The sequence below is a fragment of the Pogoniulus pusillus genome, chromosome 3, assembly GCF_015220805.1.
Source record: "Pogoniulus pusillus isolate bPogPus1 chromosome 3, bPogPus1.pri, whole genome shotgun sequence".
Lineage (NCBI taxonomy): Eukaryota > Metazoa > Chordata > Aves > Piciformes > Lybiidae > Pogoniulus > Pogoniulus pusillus.
In genome coordinates this window covers 21,384,197-21,403,486 of record NC_087266.1, presented here as the reverse complement: position 1 = coordinate 21,403,486, position 19,290 = coordinate 21,384,197, and the positions used below count along the sequence as shown (strand labels likewise).

The 19,290-nt window shown below is 44.2% G+C and overlaps 1 protein-coding gene across 3 annotated transcripts in view; it reads left to right on the top strand.

Moving 5' to 3' along the window:
* Positions 1-19,290, top strand: part of SPATA13 (spermatogenesis associated 13) — a 221,042-nt gene that overhangs the window by 115,259 nt on the left and 86,493 nt on the right. The window contains exon 1 of one of the 3 annotated variants that reach the window (XM_064172017.1): positions 14,912-15,212. The exons of the other annotated variants lie outside the window; for them this stretch is intronic. The gene's annotated coding sequence lies outside the window, so the exon portion shown is untranslated. Of the gene's footprint in view, positions 1-14,911; positions 15,213-19,290 lie in introns of those variants that run through there. 3 annotated transcript variants of the gene reach the window in all.

Below are 19,290 nucleotides of genomic sequence, written 5' to 3'. Positions count from 1 at the left end.
TAATCCAGTGCTACAGGACTTGCTGGCTCAAGCAATGGCTCCAAGTACATGACAATGCTTTTTATACCTTTGGCTCTAGGGAAAAGGCAAGGAAATGCCTTTCACTCCTTCCTTTAATTTTTTTTTTTTTTTGCTGGATTTTGCATGAGTTTCTTGGGGCATTTGCTGGAGATGACACACACTAAGCATCACAACCCTGTATTATGCAATGAACTTGCACTTGAGCAGAGGAGTTGTGACATTGGTCACTGCAGAAAGTTGTCCACTCATAGAGTGACAGACCAGTGACTGTATTGACATGCCATCTCAGCATCACTGAGGTTAGAGGTGGCCTTGCCAAGCCTAGCCATCACTCCTGGGAAGCAGGAGTGCATTTCAGCTGCCATTGCTGGTATTATCTTTTCTTTCTAGATAAGGTAAATAGAGCACAGTTAAGGCTGATATTTCTCACATGTGCTAAATTAATTGATTGATTAATATTGCTTATTATTTGTGGAAAGTTGTCCTCGTGCTGAGCATTTTAATGAATACCAAGCCCTTCACAATATGGCAAAATTGAAAGGAAGCCTTTTTTGTTAGTGAGGATTAAAAGGTGATGGGAAGCAAAGATGAAAGGACTGTTATCACACACCATTTCCATTTAAAACATGCATCGGTTTGATTTACAATGCCAAAGAAGCATTTCCATTAGTGTGCATGATCATTTGGTGCAGTACTGACTATGCCAGCTGCTCAGAAGGACCCTGTGAAGTGTTTTGGAAATTTCTGATCACCTGATTTTCTCAGGGCAAGTAGATGAATTTTGAGGGGAAAGCATCACGCAAGCCAGATCTCCAGTTGTCAGTAGTAGTCTGATGCCCATTTATCCTACCCTGTGATTTCCATTTCCTGATCATTAGAGGTGGGCATTCTGAAAATACAAGTCAATAAGGAGTGCAGGCTCTAGAGACCTGAGATCAGCCTGACTCTGCAAGGTGGCTGCCTGTGACATTGCCTGAGGCTTTCTGATGAATCCATTAGTGACAAAAGGTTTTCCTTTGAATGTAGCATCAGTTACATCACTATCACTTTCCTCAGCAATCATTTTGTATCTTCTGCCTTTCTTGGCTTGTTGCATCTCTCTCTGCCAAAGCCTGAGAGTTTTGCCCAAGTGAATAACATAACTATACAAAGAGAGAAGGTATTAATGTCTTGTGGAATAGAAAATTACACAGAAATTGCTGTTTATCTCTTTAGGAATAATGAGGCAAGCCTGGATTTACCAGAAGTGATGAAGAAATATTAATCTTCACCCGTTTGCCCCTGCCCTTTCTGATTCCCCTTCCAGAGCCCTGCTCTGAGGGCGTGAATGACATCCAAGAGGCAGTGGATGGGATCTGTGAGGTCGTTAGGAAACCCAAAACCTCTTTTCAAGACTAAGGCAGTCTTGAGCTCTTATATCTCCAGGATGATAGCACAAACTAAAAACATCAAAGACAAGTGAGGCTTGTGATTTGGAATTTTGCTGGATAGAAAATGAATACTGGGATTCAGCTAACGGAGTCCCTGTCATGTCTGGGTCTTGAACACGCTTTGAACCCACCATAGCATCTAGTAGATTCAAGGCTGCATTTGATGCTCCTCATTGACCTGGCTGCTTTTCTTTTGTCTTCAGTAGATTTTTAGGTTCTGCCTCATTACACATTAAAAGACCTATATCCTCCTTTCACTGACCTAGGCTTGCCCTCATTTGTCCAGAGGCCCTTTCCCAGAGTTTGTGGAAGGAAATCTGTGTTTGGTAGTTGAGGTCTCCCTGTGGCTGAGGTCGGCTTTGGCACACATACCTGTTTGTGGCAAGGTTTATTTGTCTTCCATATTGTTTTCTTTCACTCCAGCTTAGCTCAGTATGTGTTCATGAAGAATTTGAGGATACTTTTTGCCTAAATGCCTGAATATGCATGCATATGTAATGAGTGGAAAGCGAGCAAAAACAGATGTCCTCTGGATCCCTGCTGCTCCCTTTGCTTACTGTGCAAAAGCTGCCTGCAGCACTGATGGAGGTTGGGGAAGAAGCTGTGACTTTTCCTACTCGCAAGTGTCCCTCCTTGTGCTTGTGGCACTGCAGGGGGAATACACCAGAGAAAACATGGAGAAGGTTAGAACAGGAAGAGAGAACAGTGTTTCTGTGTGCATTTCCTGTTATTTCCTAGCGAACTGCTACTACATCTCAAATTTCAGAGAGGTAGCTGTGCTTGCAAAAGTGCATTCCAACAATGTCCAGTGGCAGGCTGTATTTGTTGGTGCACATAACCAGAACTGAAACACATGTCTATGCACTGATGTAAAAAAGTGAGCACAAGTCTCCTGCTAAACCATTTGCAAAAGGAGATAACTCTGTGACTGTCCTTCCTTTGAGTCACTATGTCCTCTGTTTTGACCATGTGCACTACATTGTAAATAAGGGCAGGTAGGGAAGAATCACAGAATTGTCAGGGTTGGAAGGGACTTTAAGGTTCATCTAGTTTCAATCCCCCTGCCATGTGCAGGGACATTTTCTGCTATATCAGGTTGCCCAGAGCCATGTCCAGCCCAGCCTTAAAAAATTCCAGGGATGGGGCTTCCACCTCCTATTTGGACAACCTGTTCCAGTGTCTCACCACCCTTATGGTGAAGGATTTCTTCCTAACATCTAATTTAAAACTATCCTCTTCTAGCTTGGATCCATTCCCCCTAGTCCTATCAGTACCCAACACCCTAAAAAGTCCCTCACCAGCTTTCTTGTAAGCCCTTTCAGACACTGGAAGGCCACAATAAGGTCTCCTTGGAGCTTTCTCTTCTCCAAATTGAACAATTCCAACTCTCTGTGTGTCTTCATAGGAGTGGTGCTCCAGCCCTCTGACTATCCTTGTGGCACTTCTCTGGAAATGTTCCAGCATGTCCATATCTTTCTTGTAATAGGGGCACCAGAATTGGACGCAGTAACTCAGGTGGGGTCTCATGAGAGCAGTGTGGAGGGGAAGAATCCACTCTCTCAACCTGCTGGCCACACTTCTCTTGATGCAGCCCTGGATACGGTTGGCTTTCTGGGCTGCAAGTGTACAGTGGCTCATAACAAGCCTCTTGCCAACCAGCACTCCCACGTTCTTTTCTTCAGGACTGTTCTCAAGTCAATCACTGCCTAGCCTATATTGGCGCCTGGGATTGCCCCAGCCCAGATGCAGGACCCTTCACTTGATCTTGTGGAACCTCAAGAGGTGGCACGAGCCCACCTCTTCATCCTATGCAGGTCCCTCTGGATGGCATCCATTCCCTCCAGCATGTCAGCTGCACCACACAGCTCGGTGTCATTGACAAACCTGCTGAGGGGGCACTCAATGCCACTGTCCATGTCACCAACAAAGATGTTAAACAAGACTGGTCCCAGGACTGATCCTTGAGGGACTCCACTTGTCACTGGCCTCCACTTGGACATGGAGCCACTGACAGACACTCTTTGGGTGTGGCCATCAAGCCAGATATGTCAGGCATGATTCGCTCTTGGTGAAGCTGTGTTGATTGTACCCAACCACCTCTTCATTATTCTTCTGCCTCAGCAGTGCCTCTAGAAGGATCTACTCCATGATCTTACCAGGCACAGAGGTGAGGCTGACTGGCCTGTAGTTCCCTGGATTGTCCTTCTTTCCCTTTTTGAAAATAGGGCTTATGTTTCCCCTTTTCCAGTCAGTGGGGACTTCCCTGGACTGCCATGACTTTGGGAATATAATAGAGAGCGGTTTAGTGACCTTGTCCACCAGTTCCCTCAGTACCTGTGCATGTATCCCATTGGGTCCTAGGGACTTGTACACTCCCAAGTTCTTCACATGGTCACGAACCTGATCTTCACTTACAATGGGCAGTTCATTCTTCCAGCCCCTGCCATTATCTTCCATGATTTCAGGAGTGTGGTGGGAGCCCCTGACAGTGAAGACTGAGGTAAAGAAGTTGTTGAGAACCTCAGCTTTCTCTCCATCACTTGTCACCAGTTCTCCTGTTTCCTCTCTGAGGAGGCCCACACCCTCTTTAATCTTCCCTTTGAAGAAGCTCATTTCAAGAATAAGTTACTCTGTGCCTGAGAGATATTTTGTGTGGGTCTGAAAGAGAGGCATTGTCACATATTCTTTGTCCCATGGAAAAGTTTGGAGGTCCAGTCCAGCTCAGAGGTTTGAGTTTTGTACAAACAGGAAAGGTTAGCTGGCAAACCCCACACCCTTCCCTTTTCTGAATAGAACCAAAAGTCATATTTTCTGAAGTCAGCAAATGTCAGCAAGACATTCAGGCTATTTATGGACAAAGTAATCACATTTATTTTGAAATGTGCCCTTTGGACTAGTTCAAGAGAGGCAGAAGTATTTCTATTTTTTAAATGAATACATTAACTTTACTGTAGCTGCCTAAGGCAGAAGCTATGGAGTCTGAAGGAGTGATAATTTAGTACATTTAAACTGGCCTTTTTAAAGTCTCAGGGGAATCTTCAGCGTAAGTGATGTTTACTGTATGTAACAGATCTGTGTACTTTCACCCAAGTCATCATCTTCCTACTTGTATTGCTATTTTTTTTTTACCTAAAACACAACACAAGTCTCTGGGGAAACCATTGCTGTAAGCAAACTATTCCTGGTTTGATTTACATTGTGGTGGCTTTTCCGAGGGGCCTGAGCAGTGTAAATTCTCATCCCTGCTGGTAAATGCTGCAGGGTGTGCCGAGAAAGCCAAAGTAAATGGCACTTAGTTTAGAGTCTTAACCAAATTTCTTTTAGAACAAAGATACTTTTTCTCCCTCTGTCAACGACGTGATTCCCTGCAAACCCACTGTTTTCTGTGTAGTTTACTATGACTTTATAAAAAGCATATACTGAGCTCTCTGGTCAGAAAAAAACACCTTGCTACAAGCTCTGCTTTTAGGAGGCTGGAGTTCTGTGTCAATGCACATTTGGCTTCTGGCTGTAGCAGTACAGAATCACAGAATGTTAGGGGCTGAAGAGACCTTGAAAGATCATCTAGTCCAACTCCTCTCTCCTCTGCCAGAGCAGGATCACCTATAGCAGATCACACTGGAATGCATGCAGGTGGATCTTGAATATCTTCAGAGAGGGAGACTTCTCAACCCTCCTGGGTAGCCTACTCCAGCCTGTCCCACTAGCTTGACTATAATCCAACAGACACCGTGTTTGACTCACCAACAACTAAATGTGCAGCCCGGTATGACTGACTGTGGGAGCTGTGACTGCTACTCAGCAAAACAGGGCAAAAATGTCAGTGGGGCCCCTGTGGCTCAGAGAAAGATGCTTGCAAAAATCTGAGGTGAGCTTTGTGAAGGCTGAGCTGAGCCATGTTTTTATGAACAGGGATAAACAAGCAGTGTCAGTTGCTCACAGAGGGGTAGAAATAAAACCCTGATGGGATATGCTCGATAGATCACAAACAGGAGTATGCTGTCTTTGCTGACCCTACAGAGCTATGGAGGGGTTTCCAAAGGACCAGCAGGACAGCAGCACTGCCCTCACATTGGTGATGCTACCGAACTCGTCAAGGGTCATCCCTTCTACTAAGCTTTTATGATCTCTAGGTGGTTCTGCTTCACCTTTCCTAATAGACTAGCATTTCCACAGCACTCATCAACAAATTAATCAAGTGCCACCATATAGGAGTAAATGTCTTGCAAATTAGGCTGTTGATTGAATTTGATTTTGGACTTAACACAGCAGGATGTCAGTACAGATGCGAATGGTAAATACAGCACCCACGGCATGTCACTAGTGTCAGAGTAAACAGGTTTCTGTTCTAAACAAGAGACCACTTGGCTCCCCACACCTGCTGCTGCCCTCAAATGCCAGGGAATGACTTGTGGCCTTGCTCTGGGCTCTCTGGTTACTGATGTTGTCTTGCCAGGCTCCAGAGGCAGAAAACCTGAGATGCAGCTACTTGCCCTGGACTGATAGCCTAGAGTGGAAAGACAGTGTGACAGAACCTGTGTGGTAAGCTCCAAAACAGACTTCAGTAGATAACATCTGCTCAGAACAACATTATTCTGGTAATCCAGCAAAAATATCTCTTGATGGTTTTTGCATCCTTGCAATGGAGTGGATGGCTGCAGTACATTACTGTTGTACTGAAGTTTTCCTGCAGCCCTGAGGTTCAAAGACTTCCTAGGATAGGTCTAAATTACTCTTCTCCTTTACTCCCAAGAGGCCTCCAACCATCTGGGCTGTAGATCAGCATATGAAGGATCATGCAAAAAGCTCTGTGTTTCTTGCCCTGGTGAACAGGTAAGAGCAAAGTTCAGCAAACTTGGATTCAACTGGAGTAAGAAAGGTGAATTCCAGCACCAAGGGTCCTCCACACACCACTCTGGCTCCAGGTGCCAGGCATTTAAAATCACTGGCTGTGACCAAGAAGTGGCATGTAAAATATGAGAAGTGGCTAAATTCGTTTAGTATGTTGTCTTTTCCACTGCTCTTAGCACTGTTATCAGAACATTTAATTTAATTTATTTACTGCATTCAGTTTTGGGCTCTCCAGTTTAAGAGGGACAGGGATCTGCTGGAGAGAGCCCAGCAGAGGGCTACAAGGATGATTAGTGGACTGGAGCACATGCCTTATGAGAAGAAGCTGAGGGACCTGGGGCTTTCTAGTCTGGAGAAGAGAAGACTGAGAGGGGATTTAATAAATGTCTATAAATATCTGAGGACTGGGTGTCAGGATGAGGGGGACAGGCTCTTCTCACTTGCTCCCTGTGATAGGACAAGGAGCAATGGATGTAAGTTGCAGCACAGGACGTTCCACTTCAACATAAGGGGGAACTTCTTTACTTTAAGGGTCACAGAACACTGAAACAGGCTCCTCAGAGAGGCTATGTAGTCTCCTTCTCTGGAAACTTTCAAGGCCTGTCTGGATCTGTTCCTCTGCAACCTGAGCTAGATTTTATGGTCCTGACAGGGAGATTGGACTCGATGATCCCTTTGGGTCCCTTCCAACCCCTGACATCCTTTGATCCTGTGATCCTGTGAATTAACACGGAGCGTTGTGGAAAACCACTGGTAAGTATGAAAAGAAAAAGCTACTTCCACATAGCTTCCAAATTCACCATTAGTCCCTTTGCATTGCTGCACTGATTATGTATAACACCAATGAATTTTAAAATATGATCACCTTCAATAGCAGGAAAACACAAAGTTAACTTTCCTGAATGTCAGTGCTGATATCACTAGATCACCTTGAGCAGGCTGCTCAAAAGCTTTCTCTCCATTCCCCCATGGCAGCTGAGAAGTAGCCACTTCTGTGTGCTTATGAGTCAGTTTTCTGTGTCATTCTTTTGGGATGAGATGACTGTATCTGGAAGATGAGCTAATCAACTCTCCAGTAACCAATAACCCAGCTAATGGGAAATCCCAAATAAGGCAGGTCAAGTGGAAGGCCCTGGGGAGTGTGATAGCAGCCACCAACTAGGGTTCATGGAGCTCACCAGAGATGCAGAGTCTGTAAGGGTTTGCCCTCCTGATTGATGTACCCATGCTCCAGAGGAGCCAGGTTTGTTCATAGAGCAAAGCTCACCACGTAGAGGACAGGGCTTATTTAATGGTAGTTCAAATTAATAAATTAGATATATTTCCCACAGTCACATACCACCTTTTTCTCCTGTGGTTACTTGAACAGCCAATGCAGCATGACTGGAGCATGCTGGGGAGTCATGGGTTCATGTCAAAACTGCCTAGAATGTGAGAGTGAGTAATGGTCTACTCTTTGCTCCTGTGATGGCATTATATCTGTATATAGTGAGGATAGGAAATCAGCTATTCACTGGGATTGTCTCAGACTGCAGCATCCTGTGCAGGCACAGATGATTTGCTGTCTTCATTTTCTCTGTGCCTTTTAGACTCTCTATGCCCTGCCCTGCATTCTGTCTCTTTATTAGGTTGTGTTTTTACATTTATGTTTGAACATTGCCAAAGGATTGAAATACAGCTTCTTCAAGCATACTTTCTTCCACTTTTCTTCATGATGTATCCTTGCTGCCTGCCTTGTTGCCAGCTCTGGCACTTCTCCAGTTACAGAATAAGCTGATTGAACTCACTAGAACAGCAGAGAATTAAGTCAGGAAAACAAGTGAATAGAGAAGGGAAGGAATGTGCATCTGAAAATGGGAGTGGGAGGGAAGGGCAATTGGAAAGGAGGATAGCAGAAATCTCTGACAGATTTTAACATGGTTCAGTGGTTGTATGCAAAAGCAACTTCTTCCTGAACAGCAGAAGCAGTCATGTTAGTCTTTTTGGAGAGACTTCACAGTGTGACTAGACCTAGCAGATTCTAGCAATATCCTTTGCAGAGGCTACTAGTGGAGTTGGTATTACATCTTGGGCTACATACAGATAAATCACATGTTTAAAGAGCAAAGTTCCAGTTCCTACTGATGAATTGACTGATGTGTCACAAGAAGGCTGAGGCTGGGGAAGTATCCACCTTACACGCTCTGCCTCTGAATACTTTTTATCCAGAAGATTCGTGGCTAGAGGAGGAAATTCATAACTGTCAGACAATGCAGGATGCAAACTGGTCTTTCAACTTGTTGGGCCAGCTGAGCAAGAGGCTTGAGGACTAATACTGGGAAACCTTTGAAAGGGTTTTCTTTTTTAGAAAGCAAACTACTTCCTTAAAAGATTATGCCTCCCTGTAAACAGGACATTTAGAAAGCAATTTGAAATCACTCCCACAAGTGTTCAGCCCTCTTTGAATCATGACCAACTACAGCAACCTTTGGAGTGCAAGAGCCAGCAATTGAAGAAGGAGAATGTCAGCCTGCAAGTATTTGCTACAAGATACAATACAGAGACATTACCCAAATCCTTCTGAAGCAATGCCAGAGGTGACTGCACCAGCCTGCTATGGTGTACTGGCACTTAGACTGATGTTTAGCACTGAGTTTTCTTCCTCCTCTACGTATGTGTATTTCATCAGTGAGTGAATACTAATGTGAAGGAGGAAGATGATGTCAGCATGCCAGGGCTGGGGTGGGAGCTGGTGTAGACTTGCAAGTAAACCAGTCAAGACTCACAAAATGATTTGGTAAATCAGGAGGTAGTAATTCAAAGGAACGTGGAAAGCTTTTAATCTCCACTATTTTTTCCTCATTTTTCTCCTACCAGAGTCTTCTGACAGTGTGTTGAGGTACAGGTATTGCATCTCAATAGACTGGTGACTCAAAGCTCTTCGGGCTCTGAAGAGCAAGGGACCTGCATAGAAGCCTTAAACAAATTAACACCTCCATGGAAGTTGTTCTTGTCTATGTCAAGAAAGAGCTTTTCCTTGAGAGGGGATGAAAGATCTCCAGTGTTGTGCAAACCATCCATCTATACTCACCGTAGCCTGCAAAGTGTCTGCTGGGACAGATATCAGGCTCAGCTAGGAAATTACAATCATGGCTGTTGTTAAAGTGAGGCTGCAACTGACCCATGTTAAGATGATATTGTACACCAAGCACTTCTCCTCCTTTCCCATCAGGATGCACCCTAACTCAAGCACCTTCCTGGTTCATGACTGCATGTGGTGAATGGTCTGTCACTCCTGCATAAGCTGATTCATCTCACAGGCTGTAGAAAAACAACAACAATATCACATCTTTTGGTCAATTAAATGAGCTCATCAGATTGCCAGAGGAGCAGCAGACCTGGAATTAAGTGGAGGTGAAGATGACTGTCCAAAAGGGAGAGAAGAGATCCAATGCCCTGTTTCAGTGGTAGCAAGCCATTAACTAAGGCATGCATGCACCTTGTGAAACCTTACCCTCTGATGCAGTGATCAAGTTGCTCACTTTGTCACACTCAGTTCTGTGAAAATTATCTGTGCTGGCCTTGGTGATGTTCATAGGAGATTTTTTCCAGATCACTTTGAGATTGAGAAGAGGGAACAAAACATACCACCCTGTAGGCAGATCTGAGGAGACAGTAATCTTCAAGGAAGTATGGGAGGGATAAAGAAATAACCTCTTGACCCTGTTCATCTGAGGCCTGGACAAAATCTCTGGTTGTGGCCTAAGAGTACAGCCATGAAGTATACATAAACTGGGCTGAAAGGGGACTACTGCCAAAAAGTGTGAGGCATTCCTTTCTTGCTTGCTTGGGTGCACTCCTGCTGTTTCCCTCAGAGCAGCACTGATTCTTGTCTTCACTCTATGGAGAGCAAGTCAGAGAGTTATTAGAGGGTAAAACAATCCAACAGGAATGAAATGAAGATTCTTCTGCTCACCAGGCAAAAAAAGCAGCTAATGGTGGACTCATGACAAATGCCAGCTCCAGCATGAAGTGACAGTCAGTGGACAGCCTTTTCAATGGCAGCTGCTCTTAAGAATGGCACAGCTTCATCAGCAAGAGCTGTAGGCTGCAAAGCCATTGCACTTGTACTCCAGTTTGAACACAGGGTGCCTGCTGCTTCAGGCATGGTGCATTTGCTGTAGATATCCAGCACTATGGTATTTAGGGCCCAAATTCAATCAAGTTCAATAAGGTGACGGCAAGGTACTTTCCAGAACACCACACCACACAGGGGCACACGTACAAAGCTTTAAAAGCTTAAGCAAAAGAAACAGCCATGAAATGAGCTCAGGTCATTGATCTGATTTGGATAAAGGGCATCTGTTCAAAGTGACCAGGAATTTCAGCCTTTGCTTTTATGAGAGTGGACCACAAACCTCGTTCTGTTAGATGTGTGCTTTGTACCCTGAGTTTTGCCTTTTAAGTTTAACTAAGAATTTTGTGGCCTTTTATGGAGAAGGCCTTGTGGACTGAATGCTGTGAGACTGAGCAGGATCCTTAAGAAATGATACTGTAAATCCCAATTTACAGTCAGAGCAGGGAGGAGGTTAGCCTTGGAATGGAAACGAGTTCTTTCTCAGCCTCATCTCTGACAATCTGCCATTCCCTCCAGACACTTTTAAAATGGCATCTGAGAATCTTCAATATTATGTCCTACAGAAAGTTCATGATTGGCATTACAGGTTCTGTATTTTTCTGTCTTCTACCTGCTTTGTTTTGTACCCTATGGCTAAGGTAGTAACCAAACTTTTTCATCCCACTGAGTGGCCCCCACCGAGTAAATCCTTGGTGCACACAGCAATGTAAATAGATGCTGAGTATGTGGCCTGAATAATTAAGCTTTAAAAATCTAGCTGAAAAACCATTGTCACACAAAACGGACCATAGAGATAAGAAGCAGGTAATTGAGAACAGTATTTTACTGTCTGCATGTAGCCATAAATGCTGGCCAGGATTCAGGAAGGATTAGGTGTTTCTACAGGAACCAGAGCATTTGCAAACATTGCACTAATCAGCTGCTAATGCTTTGTTCTAGCAGCTCTGGGCTAGAGCTCATTCGTGCTTTGCTTTTCAAAATACCATTACAAAGAAAGACAAGACTTTTCTGTCATCTCATCAGTAGAGTGGTTCACCTCCAACAGCTGTCCCAGTCCGTGTACTTGTGCAATTTTCTCCTGAAATCTGGTGGATGGTACTTCCCAGGTACTACCATTCTAAGGTATCAATGTATGGTAAACCAGCACTAATTATGATATAATTTCTGAGGAAATAGTCCAAACAGGATATCATTCCTATTTGGTCAAAAGCATATTCAGAAAAGCAAACCTAACTAATCTTAGTACAAACTACATTCAGTGTGTTCACCAAGAAAGATGTTTCTAGAGTCCCGCTAAAAATTACTTTGGGGCTGTATACAACTGGTGCTGATTTGTTTGCTTGTTTTCCGCACCGAGTAGCTTATTTAATGGAAACTGGGCTCAATGTCCAAAGAATCATAGAATCATAGAATCAACCAAGTTGGAAGAGACCTCCAAGGTCATCCAGTCCAACCTAGCACCCAGCCCTATCCAGTCAACTAGACCATGGCACTAAGTGCCTCAGCCAGGCTTTTCCTGAACACCTCCAGGGACGGTGCCTCCACCACCTCCCTGGGCAGCCCATTCCAATGCCAATCACTCTCTCTGGCAAGAACTTCCTCCTAACATCCAGCCTATAACCTCCCCTGGCACAACTTGAGACTGTGTCCCCTTGTTCCATTGCTGGTTGCCTGGGAGAAGAGGCCACCCCCCACATGGCTACATCCTCCCTTCAGGTAGTTGTAGACAGCAATGAGGTCCCCCCTGAGCCTCCTCTTCTCCAGGCTAAACAACCCCAGGTCCCTCAGCCTCAAAGAGCAGAAAGTCTTAGTGCCTGTATTCTTGCTGACTGTAGAGTATTTGGTAGGCACAGCATACACTAACAAACCTGGTTTACTTCTTGTATATTTTATCGTTATTTACCAAATGACAGTCTGTTATTTGAAGCTGAGTTTTTGAGTTTGTGATGACTGATTTTGCATTCTAGGTGCAGAGGATCGCAGGTACTATATTTCTGCAGCAAACTGAGTTCAGCCTGCTGCTATGCCTCCAGTACAGCTTCAATGCAGTATCTTTCAATCTCTTACAGTCTGTAGAGTTAGAGAAAAATATCACTTTTGGTTGAGAGAGCACAGATATAAAAGGGCTTGGAAGGAAATGTAACATGCATAATCTAGTGTAAGTGGGGACTGCTGTTCCACAGTCCCTCTGTATTTTCTGCCCATCAGCCTGCACTGCCTGACTCTGCATACAGCAGTTGCACAACTGTAGATAGGCAGGGTTGAAACGCTGGTGAAATGAAAGCTTGTGGCTTTTGGTGGCTTGTTTTTTTTTGAGTGATTTTCAGCTTGCTAAAATGTCCCAGTGCAGGCACAGTGCAAGGCAAACAGAGAATGTGTCAAGGATGCAAGGAGTAGGCGAGGGTGATGGTCATATGAAGCCTGCAGCTTGCCATTACCAGCTGATCATGTCAAAACTGAGCTCAATAAGTCCAGAGAAGACCTGGCCAGCAGCGTAGCTCCTGCTTACCATCTTGGTGCTGCCAGAGCTACAAACACATTTCACCTGTTCAAGGGAGTTCACTGAATTGTTCCTGGAACACCAGGGAAGGGAGCTAGCAGTCCACCCTTATGGATCTTCTTTATAATATTTGAAAAGCTTAACCAAACCTTGTCTGCTGAAAGTGGTTTTGGTTCACATATCCAGTAAGAGTAATTTGCATAGCAGCAGCATCTTGTGCCATAGCTTCAGAATACCTACTGATTTTGGAAAACATTTAGAACATAGAATCATAGAATCATAGAATCAACCAGGTTGGAAGAGACCTCCAAGATCATCCAGTCCAACCTAGCACCCAGCCCTAGCCAGTCAACTAGACCATGGCACTAAGTGCCTCATCCAGGCTTTTCTTGAAGACCCCCAGGGACAGTGCCTCCACCACCTCCCTGGGCAGCCCATTCCAGTGGCAAATCACTCTCTCTGTGAAGAACTTCTTCCTAATATCCAGCCTATACCTAAAATACCTCTCACATATTTGGTGATAGGTCGGGGTATCAGCTGAAGATAATTTGAGAGATATACATTGATTCTGCAGCTATATTTTCAGAGCCTGACCTGCAATACACAGTGAATACACACACACACCCCCTTGAAGAGTAAGACTTCCAAAATCATGAGTAGTGAATGTACATTTAGAACATTTTTTTTCCTTCCTTTCTTTTCCCTTTTGCCAACAATTTTTCTATTTAGTTTAGGCATTAAGTAACAATTGTCAGGAAAAATAGTTGGAAGAACTATTATATATTTTGGGGAGGAGGGGGGGGGGGTGGGAGGAAGGGAGAAGGACGGAAGAAGGGAGAGCAGGGAACATGGTATGAGGAAGATGAGGATGCTCAAGTGTCGGAGAGGTTGTGGTAACTTGTAATGAATCTCAGGGTTAGAGGGGAAAAGGTTATAGCTTCCAGACCGCTAGATCTCTCACTCTCTATGTTGTGCTGTTTCCAAGCTTAAGCACACATGTAACCCTGATCAAACCTAAGTTTTCCATAGCAAGTAATATACAATTAATGCTTAAAGAGATTTACAAATAAAACAGTTCTTATAAGACAACATTGAACTAAAACACTGAAATGTTGCTTGTAAAGGTCTTCTCAACTGCCAAGTAACAAGGGTTGGATTCTGTTACTTTACACCCTACTCCTCTCATTTTGCAAGGTAGAGAAAGCATTTCAGGGCAGTATGGTTTTGCACATGCTGCCAGTCTGCTCCTATAGCCGAAAGTACCAGTAAAAGGGTTAGAAATCTGAATGTAGATCTGCGCGGTGGCAGCAGTTTGGATGAAGTGCTGCATAAATACCCATTAAAACCGCATGACCCCTGCAGCACAATTCTCTTTCATCTCTCTCTCCTTCAGTGCGCGGAGACTAAAGAGCTCATCTCCATAGGATTGGGAGAGTAAAGTCCTCCACAAACTTTACTTGTTTCTGACCCTCTGCTATTTCTCCCAGTATCTGTTGTGGTTATAAAAACGTTATTGGGAACTTTTAAGTGGTTTGAAGCATCTTTGAGGGAATCCGATAAATATATGTGAATAAGTTGGAGAAAAATACGGTTTGGGAACTCCTTAAAAGTTCCTGAAGTTTTACTGCGCTTAGGCATTACAAATGGGCTGTTGATGTGAATAACTTTTGTTTTCCCTTTTACTTGGAAATTCACTTGTTTCAAAGAACTGTGGAAGTCCTTAACATTAACTGCTGTAAGGAAACAGTCGCTTAGTCTGGGGGGTCTGTGAAATCTCTATTTTTTAAACAATTATTTCTCTATTTCTTCCTTAGACAAATCAAGTCGCCTAAACCAGCCTGCTGCAGGCTGGGCAAATCTCCCTCGTAATGAATTGTTTTATGCAGATGGCTTCTGAGGGAGGCAAAAACTTAAACGTGGTTACTATGTCAACAAACGACAAGACGTAGGCATTCTTCTCAAGGACTTAGTCTGCAGAAGGCTGAGGGAAAATTTATGGAGCGTGTTGTGCTGACTCTTCCCAGCTGTTCCTCCCCCTGAGCGCAGGGGAAGCTCAGGAGCAGCTCCAGGGTGCGGCGTCTCCTTCGGAGACCCCCAAGAGCTCGGAGGAGCCGAGGAAGGCTGGAGCTCCTCACGGAGGGTAACCCGGGCTGTTCAGAGAGGGGGTGGGGCATTTCAGGGGAGAATGAGAACTCTCCTGCTCTTCCTTGTGCTGACCTGAGATGCTTATCCGTTTTCTGAGGTAAAGATTTATATATGCAAGCGTTCGCTGCGCTGAGGAGTCGGCAGAGAGGTAAGACAGTTATTTTCTCTGGCAAGTTTCCTATCCTGTTTTTTTCTCCTTCGCTTCTCCTTTGCCTTCACCAGCATCCTGGTGCTGTTACATACGGAAGCCTCCAAGCACGTCTGTGTGACGGTGGCTGCTGTGTCCAAGAGGTAGCTGCATTTCTGCAGCTTGTGAGGCACCCCTGCCAGAAAGGTGGACTTAAGGGCAGGCACACTCACACCTCCAAATCTGAACCTTGATTACAGCCACAGGGGTGTTCATCTCTGGAGTCCTGTGTGACTAAAGCCCTTGGAAAAAATCTGAAACTTAACCCACAATCGAGTGATGTTGTCCCAAGTTTGGGGTTATGTTGGGGTTGGGAGCGCTTTTATTTTTTGCCGTTGCATGAGACAGGTCTTGTATCCACACGAGGTCATTTTTACTCATGTCTGATCCAGTAAAATTAGTTTGGATGAGCGCTGAGGAAGTTGCTGAGGAGAATTCAGTGCTGTCTTGTACATGAGATGTGCCGGGAGCTGCCTGTGTGTAGCTGTTTAGTGCGGATGCTCCATCACCTTTCTCCTGTGCAGCTGCCCACTTCTGCATGTCTCTTGCAGTTCCTCCACTCCATCCTTCTATATCACAGCTAGTCTTGTTTGGGCTAGTTTGATCACGGGATTTTGGAATTCATCACACAAGCACATTTTTTTTTTACAGTGAAAGTGAAGCCAGTGTGTAGCATTTTCTGCTTCCTTTTCACCACAAGCTCTGAATCATAAAAAGCTGACATTGAAACCCCACTTTAACAGAGACACAGAGGGCCTCATGTATTAGGCCACCAAAACAAACCAAAAACCAAAACCAAACAACAACCAAAAAAAGTCTCAGTGCTCCTACAAGAAAAAAAAAAGGCAGCTGTGTGGAAAGATCAATAAACATGACCAGTTGTTCCAAGAGTCATAAAATGGAAAGACTCCACAAAATAAAACGTGTGGTGTGGGGCTCTGGCTCCAGACACTGCAGGAGGAGCCCTGGGAAACTCAGTCATTAATGAGAAGCCTTAGATGATTTCTTTCAGTGGTTCCACACATAAAGATAGTTGGTTTAGGAAAGGAGATAACAGAGGTAGGAAGAAATACCTATGCAAAAGGAAAGTGTGCTTACACTTAATGCATTGGAGAAATTGTTCATAAAATGCTTATCTGTGTGAAAATAAAACACTCATAGTACTGCCAAGTGCAGAGGGCCCTCCGGAGAGCTAGATGTTTGCTGGCTCACCCTATGAGCTTTAAGTGTCTGGGGATGCTTTTCACTCAATCTAAAAAAAAAAAAGTCCTGTGAAAAACTGTGTGAAAACTGTCTCAGTTAAATATTCCTCTTTCTACCTGCCTTTCCACATTACTGTAGCTCTTTGTTCCTTCGTTTAAGATGTGTATTTCCCTAAGTTTTCCTGTAGTGCCAAGGTGAGAAGAATCCCTTGGGAATGCAGATTCCCCTTGCTGACTCACTCCCACTTCTCTATCACCACCCACAAGCCTCTCTGGACCCTTTACAGCTTTCTCTTCCCACCTCCTTTCTCTTCTGATGTGGTGTTTCTTCCCCATAACTCTCACATCTCCCCCAGCCTGGTCCACTCTTGCTTTCCTACCCATGTCCCACTGTTGCTCACAATCACTGGCCACTGTGCCACCCCTGCTCCTTGTTCTGCCACCACTTTGACTACTGTTGTTCCCCTCAAGCCTTCCCTGTGAGTGCTCTGTCATGACAGATTCCTGAGGAATGCCTCAGGCTCCACAGTGATATTAATTGATGGAAGATCTGCCTGGGGTTACATCTTTGCAGGATTCATGCAGAGCTCCAAGCGCATTTCCTCCACACAAGCAGCTGTCAAAGCAGCCAGTGGGTCTCCTTCACCTACAAAGTTTAACATGAGAGGGTTGTTTTTTCCCTTCCCCTATGACATTTTTTCTTGGAAGTTTTCTTGACAGCTGTGTGACCATCAACTCGCATCTTGAGATGTGATTGATGGACAAATTACGATTTATAAATGGTTATAAAACTGAATCCTCAAATTAGAATAATCTGTGGCATCTCATGGTTTTCAAACAAGTGAAAATGTATCAGTCAAACTGTGGCAAGGGTGTAAGAGGAAGTGAGTGAAAGCTTGCAGTCCATCTCAGTGCAGTGCATACTCTGTGCCATGTGTCAGGGCCATCAGTCCTTCCCCAGCTGTCTGTGTTCAGGGCCTTATTTCATCACATGAAAACCTTTGGTCCAGCAAAGGTGTTCATGTAGCATGTCATGTCAGTAGTAGAAGGATCCTGGCTAACTTTCCTAAACAGGCAGAGGTCAGTGGTCTGATGGAGTCTCACTTCTGCAGATCTTTCCTGTATGGGATCTTATCCAAAGCCTACTGAATTCCTATCTTGGTGGGCTTTCACTCAGCCTTGATGCAGCTAATCTCACAGATAAGAGCTCCAGGATCAGGTTTCTTTATTCTGCCTCACATGAGTATTAAATTATCCTAAGATAAACTTTACTACTAGGCAGTATCTTCACTGTTGGATTTGCTTTGGAGCTGAGCAGATCTTGAACACATGCCTTCATGATTAGATTCTTCCCCTTTTGCAATCAGACTGGCTCAGATCACAACATAGGTGTTGCAGTGACAAGGTGTAAGGTACCATATCATTGTATGGGCTTGACTGCATCAGAATGGAAAATTACAGACCTGTCGGTCTGACCTTGGTGATGGGAAAGATCATGGAGCCATTATGCAGCTTGTGCTGGGCAACCAGGTGATCAGGTCCAGTTGCCATGGGGTCATGAAGGGCAGGTCTTGCTTGATGAACCTGATCTCCTTCTCATAGAAGATGACCTGCTTAGTGGATGAAGGAAAGGCTGTGGATATTGTTTATCTGGACTTCAAAAAGCATTTGACACTGTCTCCTGCGGCATCCTACTGGAGAAACTGACTGTTCATAGCTTGGATGGGTGGGCACACTGCTGGGTAAAAAACAGCTGGATGGCCAGGCCCAAAGTGTGGTGCTGAATGAAGTTAAATCCAGTTGGCAGGGAACACATGTGATGTTCCCCAGGGCTCAGTATTTGATCCAGTTCTGTTTAATATCTTTAACAATATCTGGATGAGAGGGGTTGAGTAATAAGTAAACCTCAATGAGTTTGCAGATGACACTAATGTGGGAGAGGCTGTTGGTCTGCTTGGGGTTAGGAAGGCTCTACAGAGGGACTTGGACCATCTGGATCAATAGTCTCAGTTCAACTGTAGGATGTGTATTTGAGCAGATAAGGCTAATATAAGTGAACTTAAAACTAAGCTAGTTTTCCCTCCCCTTTCTCTTTCATGCCTTTAGATGAAGCAAATGGGTGTGTGTAATTCCTGAAGTGCATCGGTTGGATGCATTTCTCAAGGAGAGATGGAAATGAAGATTTCCTTGTATACTTTGTAAATCGTTTCCAAAACCTTTTGCCTTTGTGTGCATTAGTACGATCAGCAAACAAGTCTCAAACGAGGAGCAATCAAACATGCCAAAGCTGCGCCTAAGTGGTACTTATCACCAATCTTCCAATTTGCAGTATCACTCCTGATATTAGCATTAAGTGTCTTCTCAGAGCTCAGATCCTCCTTGATGAAGAATCTCCTATTTAATTAGATGGGGTTTTTTTCTCCTCTCATAAGAATACTAACATGTCATCCTATGAGATTTGAAAAGAACATCAACAATGTATTGTACCTGCTTAGAAATCCCTGTCTTGTGTATTTTTTGCCATCTAAATGTAGTTGTCCTTTAGATTCCAACGTCAGGGAATGCTGTGATTTGCCAGTCCTTGACGCCTTTCTCTCTGCATACTTCATCTGCAGAGCTGTAGAAGGACATAAGCAGAACTCATTTCCAAGAGTTTGTGAAGCAGCTCTGATAAGCTAAGTCTGTTATTCAGATAAAAAGTTGTTGACTCTTAATGTGTAGGATGAGCATTTTTTTGATGGAATACTTAAAGGGAAATGAATGAGGAGACAATTTTAATGTTTATTAGAACCATTTAACTTGACTGTATCAGAAATACTTATATTTTTTGAGTCTCT